Genomic DNA, 16,347 nt, shown 5'->3' with positions numbered 1-16,347 from the left:
AGTTTCTTCGTCGGTGACCTTGTGCCATTTTGACTTTAAACATAAAAATGCAGGCGCTGAAATTGCGTAGCTCATCCAGATAAGCCTGAATGCATTTACTTTATGTGAAGATTACTGTCAGTATGGAAACAACAATTAAACCAAAGTGTGTTGCACTTGCAGATGCCTGAGAATAGTTCGGAATCTATGGGGCCGAGTTTGAGAACATGCTCTTGGGGACTGGTGTGAACTTTACCAAATGTGAACTTTATTACTTTTAAAATTAGCAGATAAAATTTGTATATATTTATGGTGTACAACATAGTTCGAAATGTGTATACATTGTGGAATGGATAAATCAAGCTAACTGGCATATATATTACCTTAATTTTTTGATGTGAGAACACTTATTTTAGTGATCTTCAGGTATTCAAACATTGTTATTGACTATAGTCAACATGTTGTACAATAAATCTCTTGACAAATGTGAACTTTAAAAAAGCATAAGACAGGGGCCGAGCCCGTGGCTCACTCGGGAGAGTGCGGCGCTGGGAGCGCCAAGGCCGCGGGTTTGGATCCCATATAGGGATGGCCGGTTTGCTCACTGGGTGAGTGTGGTGCTGACAACACCAAGTCAAGGGTTAAGATCCCCTTACCGGTCATCTTTTTAAAAAAAAAAAAAAAAAAAAAAAAGCATAAGACAGCAGAAGAGATAAGCCAATCTCAAGGGGCCCCTTTTGAGCAGGAACTTTGTGATTATGGAGACTTGAGAGAAGGCAGACCTCTGTCTTTGAGAGTTGCTTTTCTAGGGTTGCCAGGACTCTACCTCCTGATTGACCACTTCTTGAGTAGCCAAGGCAGCCCTGGCTGACTGCCAGTCTTCTCTAGAATTCCCTGATAGTGGTGGGTAGTCCTGGAGCTGCAGTTACTCCATAGTTCACTAAATTTTTTTTAAAAAGCAAACAAACCACTTTACTGTCCTCATGAAATAATTGTGTATGTATGCAAAGGAATACTTGTAAGGATGTTTATAATTGTTTATAACAGCAAAAATTTTGAAGTAACTCCCTTTGATAATAGTGGATCAAGCAAATTAAGTGTGTGATAATTAATTAGTAGATTCAGTGCATTACAATCACAGGGTAAGCTTCAAAAATTCAGACTCCCTGGAATTGTTCCTGGAGATTCTTATTTAGTAAGTGGACCTTAAGAATCTGTATTTAAATTTAAAAAAAATTTTTAGATTTATCAACATACAGTGTAGTTGATTTTCATGTCCCTTTACGAGTTCCTCCTTTTTCCCCCTCTCCATCCCTCCCATCAACATCATATCTGTTCACTTATCTTAATAAGTCTGAGGAATTATTGTGATTGTTGTGTCTGTTTCTCCCCCGTTTGTTTGTATATTTATTTATTTTTATTTTTAAAAAGTGTTCCCAGGTATGGTACGTTTACATAACATAAAATGGAATGCCATACACCCATTAAAGAAATGTACAGTTTTTTAAAAAGGTTACACAATATTAAATAAAACCAAATATATACCAAAAAAAAAAAAAAAAAAAAAAAGAATTGGAAGGGAATATGCCCATATACTGAAAGTTTTTGTAGCTGGGTTGTGTGGAAAAAACCAGTTTTTTTTCTCTGCTCTCACACCACAATCAACACAGAAGATTTCTGTGACCAAGTGTGTGGGGATTCTCTTCCCACATACCAAGTGGTCAATTCTGCAGACATCAGCTGAGTGTCCTCTAATTCAATTCAATTCTGACACTGTCTACCTGGAGATAGCGTCAGATCACACAGGTTGAGGGCTCAGTCCCCAAGACTGCCCCCCAGTTTTGATGCCAGTCACAAGTCTGAACCTCTGACTGACCAGCTTCAGGTTGGGCTTCCCATGACCCTCTCTTTGGGTTCTATTAATTTACTAGGGCAGCTCAGAGAACTCAGGGAAACACTTAATGTTACCAGGTTATTACAAAGGATACTACAAATGATCCGGAAGAAGAGATGCGTAGGGCAAGGTGTGGGGGGAAGAGACGCAGAGCTCCCATGCCTTTGGCTGGCGAGCCACCCTCCAGAAACCTTGACATGTTCAGCTATCCCAGAAGCTCTCTGAACCCAGTCCTTTTTGGCTTTTTGTTGAAGCTTCATGATGTAGGCATGATTGATTAAATCACTGGCCACTGGTGAACAACTTACTTAACCCTTACCCCTCTCTCCTCCCCTGAGGTTGGGGGTTGGGGCTGAAAGTCCCAGTGCTCTAATCCTGCCTTGGTCTTTCTAGTGACCAGTCCCCATCTGGAAGCTACCTAGGGGTCCCCAGCCACGAGTCATCTCAATGTAGGAAAAGACACTATTTTGGAGATTCTAAAGATTTCAGGAGTTGTATGCCAGGAAACGGGGATGAAGACCAAAATACATGTATTTCACAGTATCACACTAAATGAAGGTATGAGAGATTTTTGTCTATTTTCTAAATTTTACTTGGTGAAAACAAGATTTTATTATTTTTTTCTTTTTATGGCCATAAATGATAAACTTCCAAACATGAGTACACATGTGTTTTCCCACTAGTGACTTTGTGAAAGTTCTGTGAGAAGTCAGTTTGATGACATCATTGCAGGTGACTCCCCTGCCATCCCCAACAATTTATTATGAAAAACTTCAAATATTCAGAAAATTGGAAACAATTCTATGGTAAACACTCATCCACCCTTAGATTCTACAATTAACATTTTGCTATATTTGTACATGTTTCTTTTGATTGCTGCTTTAAGACATTCAGGTTATGTTGAGTATTGAAGAAAAATTTCATGTATAAGCTCAAAAAGATTTACACTTTAACTATTAAATAAGTGCATATCTATGAAAATTAGGACTCCACTTATAAACACAACTAAATTTACAAAAAACATTTATCAAATAGCCTGACAATACAGTGGAAAAGTATTTTTTCTGTACCCCTTTTCTTCCAGTTTGATTAAGGAAAAACATTATTTCTAGAAGTATTTCTTAACATTCCTTTAACTGTAAGAAAAGGTAGGAGACTTCCAGTCAGGATGGCAGAATAGATGGTCCCCAGCATCACTCTCTCCCACAAATCAACCAATTTACCACTATTAAAAAGCAACAACAAGGGCTGGCCCATGCCTCACTTGGGAGAGTGTGGTGCTGATAACACCAAGGCCAAGGGTTTGGATCCCTGTATAGGGATGGCCGGTTAGCTCACATGGGAGAGCATGGTGCTGACAACACCAAGTCAGGAATTAAGATCCCCTTACTGGTCATCTTTTTTTAAAAAAAGCAACGACAGCCAAGCTGGGACTGCTAGAGCTCAGGGGAAGCGGAGGAGAGACCTACAGAGTGCACGAAGGTGTGAGAAGCCACAATAAGAGAAAGAAAGGATTGCTCCCCCCATTTCAAGCCCAGCTGCTTCAAGGCTGGAGCTGCTGAGCACACAGAGCAAGAAGTGGCAAAAGCCGCATCTGTGCCCTTCACATGAAGTTGCTTGGAGGCAGCAGGGGAGAAGAGGGCCTTGGCGGTCCCTAGGCCAGCAAGACCACTAACAGGGTTCCCGTGGACCCACACAGGAGCGAGAAGCCACAACAACTGAAAAAAGGAGCCGCTGAGAGGCCAGTGAGTCATCAAAAGGGACAGGTGTATGGCCCATCCCATGGGAAGTGTTTGGAGTACAGACGGTGAAGGAGATGGGCCCCCCCAGGGAAACACTGGGGCACAGCAAGGACAGCTGATCTGCCCCCCAATCAGCACAGGACCACCCAGTGGAGACTGGTCAGGAATATAGAACTTCTGGGGGTGCAGTTTACTGAAAAGACTCAGGCCCAGACCAGTTTCTACACAACCCAGGTGTAGTGGACGTCACGAGAGCTGGAAGTTCCTATAAAGTCAACCATTAAAACCTGAGCTGCACAAAAAGCCTTCCCCAGGGAATTAGCAGCAGAGCAGCAATTTAGCTCAACCACAGGGTCAAGTACTGGTTCTCACAGGAAGTTCCCCAATTTTAGAAGTAAGCAAAGGACAGCAAATTAGTTCCAGTGCAGAGTTTAAGTGGTGGGAACAGCAAATAATCCAACACAGGACTGAAAGAAAAGACAAAATACCCACAGACCAGAGACAAAGTTTGATATTAACTAGGAAAGGTCTCACATCACCAAAGAATACCTATAGAACCTAGAAGGACTGGGAGCCCCCTGGTCTCCCAAGCCAGGGAGGTTGGAGAGCCGTGGGCCTCAGTCACACCTCCCTATGACCATACCCAGACCAGCACCAACCACTGAGCTGCCACAGAAAGCCCTCTGGTCTCCCTGCAGGAATGAGGAGTGTGCCACAGGCCTTGACTACGTCCCCTCCCTCCTCCTCCTCCCACCTTATTTCCTTCTCCCTTCCCCTCTCCCCCTCTCCTCCAACTGCTTTGCAACATCTTATAATGTAAAAGAATAATATTAATACATAAATAAACTTAAAAAAATAAAAATAAGATAAAAAGAAAAGGTAATGATCCTGAATACCAGCAAACCTTCAATGAGAACACGGAAGGCTTTGTTTTCAGTGAAAGTTGTAATTCACCAGGTTAAAAACATGTCAGTATATTATTTTATACATATTTGCGCATATGTGTATGTACATACATACATATAGACATAGTTGTGTTTGTGTGCTTTCTCTCTTCTGTGATGCTTTTTAAATGATTATACCGGGTGTGTTTGAGAGGGATGAGGCGTGTGTGCTTTTCTACAACAGGAAAGCCTTGTCTGTAACTTGAGTTGATAAGAGTACATGCTTCCTAGGGTGGCTTGGGACACTCAGGGAGGTGATGTGCAAGTTAAAACAGGACCTCTCTGACACTACTTGGGGAAAAAAACCCCAACAAAAACCAAAACAACAGCAAGAAAACGGGCTGGCAGAGACAATAGGGTGGGTTTGAGAGATGATAGCCATCATTATCTGCAACCTCACAAATATGGAACTGTCCCTGAGGCTGAGATGACATACTCCCCTGGCCCTGCTTTGCCCTTGGTCTGTACACTGGTTGAGGTGTGGTGTATTAACAAGGGGAGCTGTGGGGGTGGTGGTGGCAAACCTGGACACGGTGGCTCCAGCGATCAATCATTCCTCAGTCGTAACAGTGCCACAGGAGACTGCCTTCCCTGACAGCTAGTGAGCAGACTGCTTATGCTTCTCAGAGGGCCACATATCCACCCCTGCTAAAGAGGCAGCAGCGTGCTCTCAGTCAATTTAAGACTAACTATTTGGAATTAAGCAGTAGGGACAATAACACTTGGCATGTATGGTCAAACAGTTTCTGAAATCCAAGGTTCTCAGTCTTTCAACCTCTAAAAGTCACTCTTTAAGGCTACCTTGAGGGCCGGCCCGTGGCTCACTCGGGAGAGTGCGGTGCTAATAACACCAAGGCCCCGGATTCGGATCCCATATACGGATGGCCGGTTCGCTCACTTGGGTGAGCGTGGTGCTGACCACACCAAGTCAAGGGTGAAGATCCCCTTATCGGTCATCTTTTTAAAAAAAAAAAAAAAAAAGGCTACCTTGATCCCAAGTGTATAAAATAACACCCGTAAGAGATCCTTCCAGTTCCCTGACCAAGTTTTACTCCGTGAGCTGAACCTACTGAGGAAAGCTTGGTTTTGGTTTTCATGATGGAGTATCTGGATGAACACGAGGCTCTTTTAGGGCCTAAGGGATTTGCTTCCCTGGATTTGTGGGGTAAAGGAAGGGTCTGCAGGTGCTTGGGGCATGTGTGCACGCAGCTCACACTTCCCTTTGCCTGTTCTGACCTGTGCTCTGCTTTGGGAAAGCAGCCATTGGCTCCAGGCCTAAGATCTGTGTTCTTACATATGTATCAGTCCATTCTGGTCTGAAACATGAGAAAGTGGCAGGGAGAAAGGAGCTGACATAAAATCACCCTAAATTGGAATGGGGACAGGGCTGGAAAGGAAAGAGATCTGGTTTGTGGTGCTTGGATCTCAAAGCCCAACTGGAAATAGGGGGCACAACTCTCCTTCAAGACATTTGAAGCCAGAGGGGACCTGAAATTATTTAAATCTGATTCAATGAAGTGGTTGGCCCCTCAGCATAGCTGCCTGACAGAGGAGAAGGTGTGCTCTTCCTGGGAGATGGAAATACCTTTCAGTCTTCTTCTGTTCTTTAATATACAACCTCCAGCTTAAAATGTAAAAAACAGTATATGGTAATATAATACCCACAGAAGCAAGAAACTGTGGCCCATAATCACGAGAAAAGAATAGTCACTAGGACAGAACTATAGGTGCCTCAGATGTTCGAGCTGGAGCACAAAGCCTTTAAAATACTATTATAAATCCATCAAACAGCTTATAGGAAAAGATGGGCCAAACGGGTAAGCACATGAGGAATTTCAGCAGAAACATGGACATTCTAGAGCTAAAAAAAATACTTTAACTGTTTCCTGTGATGGTAAATGCCTGCACGTTCAAACTTAACATTTTCATAACTACTGAGTATACCAGACCGTACACACTCTTCTTTTCCAATCATCTGATAAACACATATTTATCTCCTACAAGCCCTGAGGCCTCTCTGAGACCACAAGTCTTGCCTGCTCAATGGAGGGAGCCCTGGGGACTCTTACCAGCCTCTCTGCAGCCCATGCACCACCGGTGCTAGAGGGAGAGGGATCTGGGAAAGGTCCTCTGGGTGCTCTGGGTCCTCAGGGCAGCTCATACTGCCAGGACCCCCCCTGAGGGGCTGGAATGTGGAAGTTGCCAGGTCGGAGAATAGCTCCACTTCTGGTCTGGTCTCAGAATCACTTTCCTTTTTCTTAGTGCCATCATCAATCTGCATTAGTGAGGCTCCATCCCTGCCTGTCAATGCAGGGTACCAGTGAGAACCGGTCCTAATTTCATACCTGGTACTGGTCTGTAGTGCAGTCTGGGCCTGGGGTGGGGGTGCAGCAGCCCTCCTCGTGAGCTTGGAGCAGCTCCTCCATTTCTCTCAGGTCTTTGGACTCACTGAGAATCCCCAGGAGCTATGAGCAAGTTGATGGTGGGCACATCATTAGCATCCATTAGCTGGAGGCCTGTTGATCTTTCCTTTTGAAGCATGGATGGTCATGAGGGATGCCCCCGTGCTTTCCCCATCAGGAGCCAAGAAGAGGGCTGCAGCCCACCTGGCATGGGTTGGGCAGCATGAGAATGGGAGGGAAGAGGCGACTGGAGGTGCCATGACAGCACATACTTCAGATTTTTAATAAAGGTTGAGCCTTCTATGAATTCTATTTTCCTATATAATGCAGTTTCTTGACATCTAAAGAAGAGCTGGATTTAATATTAATCTGGCCATTTGGACTATGGTAGGTTATATTGGCATTTATTATTTATTGGTTTACATATTTATTTCCCCCCCTGGGGTGGTTTTGAAACATTAGAAAAGCTGCCCAGGGTCTGCAGCGGGCTACCCCAGCCTGTCACTAGATGGCAGTCTAACACAAGGAATGGAATAAGTGCCTGGCCGCGTCTTCCCTGAGGCTGGGAGTCGTTTCTCCCTCAACGCCTGTCAAAAATCAGGTTTACCCGCCACTTCAAAGACTCACAGCCCTTGTGACTGGACGCCCCAGACATCCGGGAGCCGGGGTTATTTCTCCATAAGCAATGCAACTGGATTTCGATCAACATCTCCAGAATAGACAGTATAGAGTCAAGTGGTTTAAATAAAAGAGGTCAAAAGGAGAGAAATTACCCGACCCTGGGGAAGAGGCGTGATTGTCCACGACATTCAAAAATTGATGGTGCGTCAACGAGGTTGTAGGAGAGGAGGCCAAGAGCGATTGCAGATGGCAGGACTCACGGGTAGACTGTGGCCTGTTAGGAGACAGGGCTGCTTCGGGGAAGGCGAGGGATTGATTTCCACTCCTCTCTGTTTTTTTTGTTTTGTTTTTGTTTTTGTTGTTGAGGTGCCCTCTTTTCCGTTTACTATGAAATGATTTTCTGCCCAGTGACCTTGTTACTTCCATGGAAAGAGACACTCATACCCACAGAGTAAATAATACGTATATAGACATGAGCTCATGAATTTCATGTGACAAGTGTCCTTTTCTGTATAGAGGCAGAAATGGAGACAAAGGAAGCTGAAGTTACTTGGCAAGATTGCTACCAACTAAGCTTTATTTGTTTCTCGACGTTGTGACTATTTGTGACATTTATTGGCGACACCCGAATTAGGAACCGCTTGATTGCAGTTCTCCCTCCTCATCAAGGGAAACGAGTGGAGGAAAGGCCAAAGGCAGAGGGACAGCAGAGACGGGAAGCCCTGCCACGTTGTCACCGCTGCACTGCTGGTCAGATCTGCATGTAGCCACAGATACCTGGTGCACGGCAGACACGCAGACCGTGTTTGTGCAGGAGCGCACGAATGACTGAATGTCTGAAATTCTCTGAAAAGTGCCAACTGGAAGGAGCCGACCTCAACCTTAGGCAGATTCCAGGGGCACTGTAAAATGCCCGCCCCCTACCCCAACAGTAACAAGCAAGCTCCTGCCCCAGAGAACCGCAGTGCCTGAAATTCAGTGGACATTCTTTTAGGTGGAGCATTGCTTTCTACAGAGTTTTATTTTGAAATGCAAATAACCCTAGCTAGGGTAATAAATAACCCCTGCCGTGTGACAAGGGGAGCCTCTCTCCTGGAGGCTGAGCCCTGACTGATAGTGTTGGGTTAGGGGTGAGAGCAAGAGGATCTCAGGAGGAGAGAAAAACTGGGGGACTTGGGACTGACAAGGCACTTGGATGCACTCTTTTGCCTTCACACTGAAAACCTGGAGTTAGAATTCCATCTCACGTGGGCAGAGTCCCAGACAGCTTGACTTATCCCGGTGGGATATAACTGGGGAGAAGTAAATCGTTTTCTTATTATTCCCTGGCCTACCTCCCACTGAGGATCCTAATGAACTTGCAGAAAGACGGCCTTGCTAGCCTGGGTGAGTGCAGGGAGCCCACTGGGGGCTGCCACTTCTGTAAAGTGGGCCACTTCGCCTCACCTAGCTGTGGCAGGCACTAAGTTCTAACTGCCCCGAGGCTGGTGGTTTTGGGGAGGTGCCAACTTCTCCTCCCTTCTGGAGACACACATACATTCCTCGGAAGCACAAAGCACAAATTTCTTGTGCTTGAAATGTTGTCTGTTAATGCAGAATCCCAAGCAGAGAACCGGCCCTGAGGTATACGAGAACTGCAGAGGAGGCACAAAAATTCACTCTGATGCCCGGAGAGGCCCCTCCTTTTTTTATATTAGGTAATTGATCGACAGCATTGATCAGAAAAAAAATTATGCCTTGTTGACCATATTCTTGGATGAAGATCAATGATGTTAATTTTCAGTACATCAGTTCCCGCATCGGGCACTAATTGGAAGTGATAAAGCTGTGTGATGTATCACTGGGTGGGACCCAGGACAAATACACCCTCCAAGGGGGTCCAGGAGATTTGATTTTACCAACCTGTTCAACAGATAATAAAGTGGAAATTGTTCTTGGTAGATGGACCTTGCAGAGAGAGGTTTAAAAGCCATTCTGATCCTCTAACACCAGTGCTGTTGGATGCTCCCTGGGCTTGGAGTGAGAAAGAAAAATGACAAAGCCAAGCTTGGAGCAGCCTCCACTTCCTGTGCTCCAGATTGGAGCCTCCTCCTTCTCCCCTCCGGCATGCATTTTCTTTCCTAAGCCCTATATTTTGTCACCCTTGTGAGAACGCTTTAAGTTGAAAGATGACAATTGACTGTATCAAGTATAGACAGAGTCAGAAATAGTTCAACAGCAGAGGCTTCTAGGTTTCAGTTTAAGTGTTGGCCTATTGCGTATTTTTAATGCCATTTTTTTTGGTGTGTGTTTTTGTCTTCTTGAAGGTGGGCCTGAGTAATTGGCACCTTCGTGAGAAACACTTGTTACAGTCTGAGAACAGGTGCAGAGAGCTTTGACAGCTGGCCAGGAAGTGGATCAGAGAAGCCTGGGCTCCCTGGGCTGTGGGATTCTCAGCTGTCCTCTGCTGTGGAGTTGCTGCACTGGCCTATGACAATCTGTGGACAAGAGGATTGTCCCTGCAGATGGTGAGGCCCAGCTTGAACCCCAGATTCTAGTCCAGCCTGGCCATCGCTCTGGTATCTTTTTTAGGCCCAGGTTTCTGCTGGAGCTTCTGGATTTTCAGACACTAAGCTGGGGAGATGCCTTACCTGTGACAGCTCACCTCTTCCCTACATTTCCTTGAATTTGCATTGTTATGGAAGAATATCTATGACTCCCGGGCATGGGGCACCCTAACATTTTCATTTTCCAATTGCCATTTGGTTTGGAAATAATTTAGGGTAGTTTCCAGAATAAATTATTGTTGCAGTAACCAGGTGTTATTTTATTTTATTTTATTTTTGACAGCTGGCCAGTACAGGGACCTGAACCCTTGACCTTGGTGTTATAAGGCTGTGCTCTAACCAGCTGAGCTAACCGGCCAGACCTCCGATGTTATTTTTAATGGGACAAAAAAAGCTAACAAATTTGGTTTAGATAAACGCAAAAAAGAATGTGTTCAGAAGGTTTGATCAATTTGACCTTCAGGCTACATTGGGTGGTTGAGAGAAGGGGTAAGGAGGGCTCCTGCTTCCTTGAGATTTTTTCAAATGGCATAATCAGCCATCGACTCTGAGTAATGCTGTGATTCTCCACCCAGTGGCAGGAGGTAGAACCAGTTTGCATTCAAGATTCCTTGAAGACTTGAGGGTCCGTAGGTGATGTAATGTAAATAAGTAGATGTGAGTGTCCCGGGAGCTCTTAGGGGTCAGGATCCCAGGCTGCCTACTGTGTGCCAAGTCGTGTCCCCTCCCCTCCCCCCAATTCATATGTTGAATTCCTAACCACCAAGTGATGCTATTTGGAGATGGGGCCTTTGGAAGATAATCAGGTTTAGAGGAGGCCACGAAAGTGGGGGTCCTCAGAGTGGAATTAGTGCTCTTATAAGAAGCGACATCAGAGTGCACTCTTTCTCTCTGCTATGGAGGACACAGTGAGAAGGTGGCTGTCTGCAAGTCAGGAAGAAAGCACCAGAACCCAACTGTGATGGCACCCTGATCTGGGACTTCCAGCCTCCAGTACTGTGAGAGAAAAGAAAAAAATTCTGTTATTTAAGCCCGTCCAGTCTGTGGTATTTTGTTATGGCATCCCAAGATAAGACACTGCCCAAGAGCTTCAGACGACCATGTCTGCAGAGGAACTTGATGACCCCGTCAAGAGGCTCTTAGCTGTAGGTGCTGGGTTAGTTTGGTTAACACCTTCAGGCAGTGGCCTGGGCTCCAGTCCCTGACTCTCCTCTTTTAGCTTCGGTTAGGCATACCAGATTTTTCCCCCTTCTACTCTGTAGACTCTTACTTAACTCCTCCTAGGAAAAAAAAGATCAGAGTTTAACTTTTTCCTTTAGAGGTTTTTGTATATCTCGAAAAAATTATACAAAACAGCTTAAGAAATGATGATTTATTAAAATACCCTGCTATGCTCTTCATGACTGTTCTTCTATGGCTAAAGGCATGTGTAACTTTCCTGTTCAACAACCATAGGATAAAACCAGAAATTCAGGAATCTCCTGTCAGGATCTGTGGAGGGTCTGAGATTGCACATTACTTGCAAGTTAACAGGTTAGTCTGCCCCAGGTTCATGGATGTTGACAGGAGACACAAAACTCCTAGGTCAGAGACAAAGGACTTTGTTCTCACAGCAATAGCAGTAGCCAGAGTATCAGCATTTTCTTATACTGGTTTCTTATACTGATTTCCTGAATTTCAATTTATCCAGGCAGTGCGGGGGGCCAGGGGATACCAGCACATGCAGCAGGCTGCGTTCCTTAGGGTCCCTGACTTTTTAATAATGGGCAGTTAGCATGCCTGCTCTTCGCTCCAGATGGAGAGCAAATCTATGTCTATCTTCAAAGGCCATTCACTATATAAATATCCTTGAAAAGACAGTCCAGAGCAAAGGTCGACCATGCCTCTGCTCACAAGATTTGCAGAAATGTGAGGGACCCATGAAGAATTGTCTCCCAACATCTCCATGATCTGTATCCCCAACCTTATCTCTCATGACCCTTGGCTCATGACAAACTCCTTGTCATCCCTGCTCCACTGGGCTGTTTGTTCATGATGCCTCCAGAGCTTGGATCATCCTTTTGTTCTTCCTAGTCACTCCTTGCTCTCCCATTACAGCCCTGCTTGAGTGTTACTATCCTTCTTATGCTGGGTTAGAAGCCCCTCCCTGGCCAGCTTTCCCCATTAGACCATGAACTCCTTGAGGGCTCTATGCTCTGAGAAGACAGTATGGCACATTTTTCTTGAGTGAAGACCCCTTCCTCAGTTCTCCAAGACCACTTACAGTTAATGACACTTTAACAGATCCTTGGTGAATTCTGACTTGGGTGTGTCTGATCCTTCCGTGTGGATATCTCCCCTGGATGATGGCAAGCCCCTGGGGACAGAGCTCTGTGCCAGGTCCCTTGGCAGAGTGGCAGGCAGGTAGTGGACACATGTTAAGTCTTCTTTGATGGGTGGCAGTTTGAAGCCTGTGACTCAGCAGGGACAGTGAACTGACTGCTGATCTGTGCTGCAGTGAGGTTCCTCCTGGGATAGTGAGGTTGTCTGCTGGACTCAATTTCCTGTAATTGATTGCAATGACTTGTGAACTCTTTTGCAAGTAGCTGTTGTCTCTGCAAGAAGCAGCCCCTGAATCTCACCAAACTAGCTGAGATCTGGGTTGAGGTGGTTTCTGTTTGTTGAAGAGCTGTATTTCTCATCTTGAGTTGAGGAAGGTAACTATTTCTGGGAGAAGGAAACACTTCGGTGCTCCTAGGGTCTCCCTTGAAAGGACAGCTAGTTAATCTGGTAAATGTTCATTGAACATTTACATTGTGTGTGGGGGGGGGTAGGGGGGATGAGGGACATAGACAGGAACAGGGATTAATTACAACCTGGTCCCTGCCCTCTAGAAGCTTCCATCCAGCAGGATGGGATCACGGTACCGCGTGAAGGCAAGTCTGGCAAATAGGAGACAGATAAAAAGGAGACAAGACTTGTTTGCCTTCATCGGGAGGTTTCGCTTTATTATTTGTTACTGCATAACAAACTACCCCCAAACACAGCAGCTTAAAAGAACATTTATTTTCTCAGTTTCTGTGGGTCAGGAATTGGGAGTGGCTTAACTGAGTAGTTCCGGCTCACAGTTTTTCATCTTGCAGCCCAGATGTCAGCCAGGAATTTGGTCATCCGAAGGCTTGGCTGGGGGTGGAGGATCTGCTTTGACGACGACCCACCCACATGGATGCGGTGGGGGCGGGCCTCAGTTCCTAGCCAGGTGTGCCTTTCCAGAGGGCTGTGTGAGTATCTTTACAACATGGCAGCTGACTTCTCCCAGAGTGAAAGATCCAAGAGAGAGCAAGGCAAATTCTTCAGTGTTTTTATGACGTCCCCTCCAAAGATTCCATAATATTTGCAATATTCTGTTGGTTGCATGAGCCAGTCCTACTCAATGCGGGAGAGGACAACAATACCAGGAGGCGGGGATCATTGCGGACCATTTTGGAAGCTGGCCACTGCATGGACACAGGGGTGGAGAACACAGCCCCCAAATATCCTCATGTCTGTTCTCCCCCCTGAACACACAAGTGGCCCCTACACGAACTATTTTTGGAACTTCTGCCTCAGGCCCTGTACAGCTGAGAGAGCTCTGAGTCTGCTCAGGAGATACTACTGGTGCCTGCTTATGAACACAGAGATGCCCCTGTTTCAAAGGGCCTTCCTGGGGTGGGGGGTGGGGGTGGGGTGAAGCAGGTGGCCTCCTGTGCCCGCTTCAGCTGTGGTTATTCTCTCTTCTCCACTCTGTACCTTCAGAGTGGGAGCGTCCTCCACCCTTTATCTAAGCCGTGGTTCACATCTCTAAAAAAAAGTTTTGCTTTGCTGACCTAGATTGGTCTCAGCAAAAGCAAAGATGCATTTTTCTCCCAGGGCCTGAGGTAGTCAGCCCCCAAATGAAGTTTATTTAATAAAGGAATTAGTTCCTGTTGAATTATTGAGATGGAATTATGGGTTCATTTGAAGCAAAATGGAAGGGGCAGTGGGCTCAAAGGTCGAGGGAAGCTAATGAAAACTGTTTTCTAAACATATGTGATGCAACATCTGAGAAATGCAATGTTTCCAGAATGACATTTTCATTTTCCAAGCTTGTGGCTTGCTGTCTCTCTCCTCCACACATACACCCTGTGAAAGCTAAATTCCATCACAAATGCACGCTTGGGTCATGTCTCCTTGTAGCTGTGTTTTTCATTCCTGGAACAGTCTTCCCAGGGCTGACGCCTGGGAGTGGGCCCCTTGAGGTTTCTTGTAGGGGACATTAGTTGTTTTTGCCTACCAGTATCTGCTCCCCCTCCTAGGAATAACTTCCTTCATTTTTGCTGGAGGATCCTCCCATCCCACTCTCAGCCATGTGCATACAGTGAAGTTGAGTCCATCCTGGGCTCACCCCTTCAATACATTCAGTTCTGGCTCTGGTGATTGGTTCAGGATGAACATATGATCCAGGATGAGCACATGATCCAGGCCAGGCCAGTCAGAGCCAGGATGACTCAACTCTGGAAATTTTGTTGAGCTGGTGGACTTGCTGCCACCAGCTTCCCACCATATGTAGCCACTTGTGCAAAAGGCAGACCTGAGAGATGGAGAGGAGAGGCCAGGGCTTGACATTTCTGTGCTCCAGATCTACTTGCAGAGGAATTCAACCCTATAAATTCTCTTTTGGCTTAAGCCAGTTGGAATTGCCAAATTCTGTCAACCATGGGAGATCTAGCTGATACGCCTTTACTTTGTAGAAATCGGGTGGTTTTAACTCTCCTACATGGAACCTAATGCTTCAGGTACAGGTGCTATGTGGAATGGATTTCTTTAGTGACTTGTATGTGTCACACCATTTGGGTGATCCAAGGCAGTCCTAAACTGTGGTCTTGAGCACCATGCATAGGTGCTCACTACCTCAGTGCACTTATGGGACTCTTGCCACCAGCTGCCAGGAGAGGTCTCAGAATTGCAGGCTTGGACCAGTAGACACAAGTCTGAGGCTTGTGGTCAGGCTGTTCATAGTCTAGTACATGACCTGCCTTCTGTGGTTAGTTGCATCACGGACTTGTTCTCTCTCTAATGTACAACCTTCTCCACCTTGGCACTCATTCCCCTCTCCTGCTTAGGGCCAAACCCAGCCCTCTTCCATCTCCTGGAATCCTGCTCCATTGATTCTCCTCCTCCTGTATCTCAGGTTTTACCTGCCAATTGCCTTTTCTTGCTCAGGCTGTGCACAGGCTTAAGACTTGAGGAGTGGGGTGTTGCTATACAGATACCTGAAAATGTGGATGCAGCTTTGGAACTGGGTAATGGGCAAAGGTTGGAGGAGTTTGGAGGACTTAGAAGAAGAGAAAAAGACGAGGGAAAGTTTGGAATGTCTTAGAGACTTATGTGGTGGTGAGCAGAATGCTGATTGAAATGTGGGCAGCAAAGGCCATGTGGATGATGAGGTCTCAGATAGAAATGAGGAACTTATTGGGAATTGGACAAAAGATCACCCTTGCTGCACCATAGCAAGGAACCTGGCTGCATTGTGTCCATGCTCTTGGATTTTGTAGAAGGTGGGACTTAAGAGTTGTGAACCAGAGCATTTGACCAAAGAAATTTCTAAGCAGCAAAGCATTAAGAACACTTCATGGCTACTTCTAACAGCCTACTCTGAGTTATGGCGGCAAAGGCATGATGTAAAGCCAGAATTTAAAATAGAAGCAGAGCAGCCTGGCCATGCGGTAAAGAAGCAGAGAGCTGGAGAACAATGCAAAGGTGAAGAAGATAAACTGGTTGCTGAAGACATTATCTTGGCAGTGAGGCAGCCAGATGCTAAGAACCAGGACAATGGGAAAAATGCCCTAAAGGCATTTGAGAAGTCTGGAAGGGTACCCCACCCATCACAGGCTCTGAGGCCTAGAAGGACTGACTGAGTTATCCTGAAGGACAGACCTGGGGCACAGCTGCCCTCGGGATCCTGCTCCCTGCATCCCAGCTGCTCTGGCTAGAGCAGCCCCAAGTGTGGTTCATGCAGCAGCCCTGGAGAGTAGAGGCCCAAAACCTCGGTGGCGTCCACATTGTGTTAAGTCTTCAGGCCAGCAGGACGTGAGAGCAGTGGAGGCATGGCAGCCTCCACCCAGATTCCAGAGGATGTATGGAAAAGCCTGGAAGCCCAGGCATAGACCTGCCACAGGGGCGGAGCCACCACAGAGGCCATCTGCTAGAGCAATGCCAAGC

Source organism: Cynocephalus volans, chromosome 10 (assembly GCF_027409185.1).
Source record: "Cynocephalus volans isolate mCynVol1 chromosome 10, mCynVol1.pri, whole genome shotgun sequence".
NCBI classification, from domain to species: domain Eukaryota; kingdom Metazoa; phylum Chordata; class Mammalia; order Dermoptera; family Cynocephalidae; genus Cynocephalus; species Cynocephalus volans.
The sequence above is the reverse complement of the archived record's forward strand: the minus strand, read 5'-3'. Positions refer to the sequence as shown.